The sequence below is a fragment of the Gobius niger genome, assembly GCF_951799975.1.
Source record: "Gobius niger genome assembly, chromosome: 22".
Classification (NCBI taxonomy): Eukaryota; Metazoa; Chordata; class Actinopteri; order Gobiiformes; family Gobiidae; genus Gobius; species Gobius niger.
The window spans coordinates 22,148,924-22,154,517 of NC_136873.1; positions in this window are offsets into that span (position 1 = coordinate 22,148,924).

Genomic DNA, 5,594 nt, shown 5'->3' on the forward strand with positions numbered 1-5,594 from the left:
TTCATTATAGACAACTATATACAAATGATTATATTCATTATAGACAACTATATACAAATGATTATATTCATTATAGACAACTATATACAAATGATTATATTCATTATAGACAACTATATACAAATGATTGTATTCATTATAGACAACTATATACAAATGATTATATTCATTATAGACAACTATATACAAATGATTGTATTCATTATAGACAACTATATACAAATGATTATATTCATTATAGACAACTATATACAAATGATTGTATTCATTATAGACAACTATATACAAATGATTATATTCATTATAGACAACTATATACAAATGATTATATTCATTATAGACAACTATATACAAATGATTATATTCATTATAGACAACTATATACAAATGATTATATTCATTATAGACAACTATATACAAATGATTATATTCATTATAGACAACTATATACAAATGATTGTATTCATTATAGACAACTATATACAAATGATTGTATTCATTATAAACATAACTCTAAAAAAAAAGAAAAAAGCTCCCACACACTGTATCACCCTTTTGGTCAATTATTGTTGCAACGTTTCAATCAAACTGACTTTTGTCGGGCTTCCCTGAAGCCTGATGACGGTCAGTTTGATCGAAATGTTGTAACAATAATTGACCAAAAGGGTGATCCAGTGTGTGGGAGCTTTTAGATTATAGACATTTACTACATACAAATCATTAATGGATAAATTAAGTAAAACAGAGTGAATCTTCAAAGTTCTTTTCTGGCCCAGGCTTTGACAAGGGGTCCATTCTGGTAGTTAATCAAGACACAGGCCACAGCAAAAAGCTGGTTGATGCAGCCAGTTAGGGACAAGGGGATCTCAGTGCTGAACAGTTTGTGCTCCTTCACCCTTCTGATCACACGCTCCACATGGACTCTTAGCCTCGCAATGGACTGAGTCTCCCTGACCTCTTCTCTTGACAGCTGCTGCTTCTTCCTCAAGAAAGCAGGTATGTAGACCTTGCAGGGAACAAGATCCTCTACAAGGAATCCCTTATCCACCATAATAGCCATTGAGGGCTGAAGAAGAGGGACCAGACCTGACTGCTTTAAAATCTCTCTGTCACTGATGCTGCCTTGGTACAGTGGGGAGACAAACATCACTGGACCATGAGGAGCCATCCCAATGAGTCCCTTGAAGGTGCTGTGGGACTTGTAGTTGGAGTACATCTCGCTCTGCAGAAGGAGGGAGTCTGGGGTCTGGCAGCGCAGCTCAGTGCAGTCCAGGATGACGTGTGTCGGAGTAGTCAGAGAAGACCTCAGGCAGATTCTGCTTAATGGTCGTCTCATCCAGCCAAATACCAATTGCTCCAAGCACCGTGTATAGAAAGTTGGCCCAGGTGGTGATGATGCGGCTCACGGTGGATTGGTGAATCTTAAACCTCTGAGCCAGGTCTTTCTGCGCTGGGCCCAATGACAAGTACATCATGAAGAGAAAAAACTCATTCATTGGCTGAAGAGACTGCGAGAAAAATACAAAAATATAGGATTATTTATTTTGCATTAGTCTGTTCCAAGATTATGGCTACAGTGTAGCTTGTGATTTTAAATAAAAAAATAAAAATGATGTAAAAATTACCGTTGGTAGAGAAGGGCGGATAATCTGAGCTCTGGTAACACTCACAATGTCATGTGTGGCTGGTTCAATCTGGCTCCAGAATGACATCAGGTGGGCATAACTTGCAAACCTGTTCATGGAAAAAATACTATGCTTAGTCAAAAACATTCAAAGTATACTTTAGGATTTCAGAACACAAGGAAATAACTAGAGTAATGGAAAAAAAATATATAGTATTTTTCTGTGTTGACACCACATATTTGATCGTCATTTTTTGAATACTTGTCAAGAGTACACTACAGTATTTTGACCCAAGCAAACAAGACAGTAAATAAGAACATAGCCTACGGTATTATGACATATGACTACAGTTTTCATATTTATCTCACGCAACTCAACAACAGTAGTAAATTGCAGAGGACATCTCAGACATTTGCATAAACTACTGGCCTTTCACTGACAAACAGCTTTCCTGGTTTATTCAGAGTTGCTCCTCTTGTTTTATGATTAGCTAGGCGCTAATGCTACTTTAATAGCTACAGTTATGTGTTGATAGCATTCCTTACCTTGTATAAAACCTAATGTCCTCATCTGAAGCAGCAAACCGTTCCAAGCCAAACTTATTGCTGATGGCCATCTCCTCCATCTGTCTCCGGAGCTCAGCGTTCTCTGCCCGGACCTCCGCAATAACACCAAGGGCTAAGTCCAACGCACACGGCTCAGCAGAGGAGCAGTAGTCGTGGTCAGGACGTCGTACATCCATTTCCTCCTCGGGGTCATCAGAGGGAGAGTCCGGTCGCTTTCTTCGCTCCCAAACACCAGGACGAGGGGCAGGAAGGGAGAAATTATTCCATTCAAAAAGAACGGGGACAGCTCCACTTCTTAAACGCCGACGCCCTTGTGGATGTGATGGCTCCTTTTTGTAAGCTGGCAAAAAATGACGACTACAGACCCGAGTATGGTTTGTAATCGGAAAATGATCTCTCCGGATGTTGACAACCCACTTTTTTCGCAGCTCTTCCTCTTGTGGGAACGTAAAAAAACTCAAAGCAGAGCTACATCTGGCTGAAGCTGGACACTTAGGAACACAACAGGATTCTCTTGATGTGCTATCTTCTCTTGTTTGGAAGGTAAACTTCGTCTTTTTTGATGTCATCGTGTAGACACACAACCACACAAACAGGCACACAAAAAACAACACTGTTTTGACTGTCCGAGAGCTAGCGTCGCGGCAACCGGAAAGACGTCGTCTGGCTTGTTTTAAACCGGAAATACGTCACGTCTCACTGTGCATATAGCCCATATTTAGAAGTTTGCGTCGTAGCTACATTTTTGAAGCCGCTCCACGCGCCGCCCGCTCCGTGTGATCGTAACCTCGTACCTCCTGCACCGCCTCTTTCTCTCTCCTCTCTCTTTCTTCTCTCGGTCCTTCGTGAGAATAGTCCACGCGCTCAGCTAGCTCCGATGTGAGAGCCATCTCATTTTAAAACAGGTTAATTTTCAATACGCAGCAAAGCAAAACAAAACCACGCGCTGTTAAACTCTGAGCTGCAGAGAGAGAGAGAGAGAGAGAGAGAGAGAGAGAGAGAGAGAGAGAGAGAGAGAGAGAGAGAGAGAGAGAGAGAGAGAGAGAGAGAGAGAGAGAGAGAGAGAGAGAGAGAGAGAGCCCCGCGCGTCATAAACAGAGCAGCTGCGTCTTTACGTTAATAATTACGGCTAACACATCGTGGCTTCTGGCAGGCTACTGACGCTATCGCGCATATTAGTTACATCCGTGATTTCATTTACAGTGCAATCCCTGCAAAGTTTGTAGGTTTGCAAGGCCTACAGAAGACCAGTGCGTGTTTTTGACAGGAGGGGGCGTGGCATCACGATGGTGGCTCTACATCGTGATGTTGCTCATCCATCGCCGATGGACGATGACATCGTCCATCGGCACAACCCTATTAGGACATTCGCCCAAAGACAAATAAACTGACTTAAATCACCTTAACCTCTTAACCCCCACTATGACCAATAATAATTAACCTCTTAACCCCCACTATGACCAATAATAATTAACCTCTTAACCCCCACTATGACCAATAATAATTAACCTCTTAACCCCCACTATGACCAATAATAATTAACCTCTTAACCCCCACTATGACCAACAATGATTAACCTCTTAACCCCCACTATGACCAATTATAATTAACCTCTTAACCCCCAAGCAAACCAATACTGGTTACCCTATTTGAAGGTTTGATTTGGAGAAAGCCAATTAACTCTCCTGGGGGTCCTGGGTAAAATCAAACACTGGTTTATGGTACAGGGCCCTAATGACATTATGTGCCCCAAATATGGTGCCCCTAGGGTCAAAGGTCAAGGTGCGGGAGAGAAACAGCTTTGACTAGTGCTCATCAGTGGGATTTGACAATGCTATTCTCCCCAAAAAACACTCTTATTTGAAGATTCAACTCTCAAAATATAATATGTGCTTCAGGAGTGGCTTCTATAAAAAGTCCAGTAAGAACTTGCATTTTGAGGCCTGCCATACGTTCTGGGACAGGTGAAAAGTGCCCCATGTGGGATCAGGTGTCTTTGCTTTTCTGCTTTGAAATATTGATGAAATTCATATTTTGACACACTTTTCAAGTATGTGGCACGTCATCTTTGGGTCTATTTGAATATTTTCGTCCCGTCTCGTTCTGACCACCAGAAAGCCAAGTAGCCTACCGAGCGTCCGGCAGAGTCAGCGCTTTAGAATCTGATCTGTTACCTATTTAGAGGGAGAGGGGCTGAATTTTGCACTTTATTTGACCCTTTAACGCACTCCTAAATAATGAAAATGGCGAGCGAAAAAGCGCCGCCGTTCGAAAACGATACGCCCGACAGACACCAAACCTATACCCACGCGCTCGTCTCATGAGCCTTAATAACATATTGTGGCGAAAGCGTTCAAAACCAAGTAGAAAAAAATCCTCTCTGCTGTTCAAATCATAATGGAGATGGTGTTAGAGGACTTGCCCCTGACCCCATCTCCAAAGCCTGTTTTGGAAACAGCCAATTAACTCTCCTGGGGGTCCTGGGTAAAATCAAACACTGGTTTATGGTACAGGGCCCTAATGACATTCTCTACCCCGAAAATGGTGCCCCTGGGGTCAAAGGTCAAGGCGCGGGAGAGAAAAAGCAAGCGGCTTGGCATAGTGCTCATCGGTGCGATTTGACCTTGTCTTTCTCCCCATAAAACACTCTTCTTTGAAGATTCAACCCTCAAATTACAACATGTGCTTTGGGACTATTGGACGAGTGGTGGGTACGAGCGAATTTAACCTACTCCAACGTTAAAGGGGTCAAACGGGCTATGACAGTGGTCAGGTCCGTTTTCGGAGCCTTCTGGGTGTCCTGCATAGGATTGTCATTGCCTTTTGGCCACAGATTCTAAAGTAATAGAGGTGCGGGCCTGATTTTAAAATGTATACATCTCAGGGACATGTACAATGATGAGCCAAAGTTTGAAGTTTGTGTGACCTTCCCTTCTCCTAAAATATGCCTTTTTCATTCCTCTGGGGCCTGGCAGTTGGTGAAAGTTGGAAGCCCTCTGATGTATCAATTAGCGTTCATAGTTTAAATTTGGCTAAAGCTACAAGGCTGAAAATTCAGTATGTTCACCTCCAGCGGGTAAACCAGTCAGTCCACCGAGTAAAACGGTGCAACTCCGCTGCCAAGGGGTCAAACGGGGGTCACACAGTGGTCAGGCTTCATTTTGGCACTGCTTTTTTGCTCCCGATTCCAAATAAAGGCAGGTACGGGACTGAATGGTGAGCCAAAGTTGCAAGTTTGTGCGCCATTTGCTTCTATAAAAAGTCCATTAAAAACTTGCATTTTGAGGCCTGCCGTACGTTCTGGGACAGGTGAAAAGTGCCCCATGTGGGATCAGGTGTCTTTGCTTTTCTGCTTTGAAATATTGATGAAATTCATATTTTGACACACTTTTCAAGTATGTTA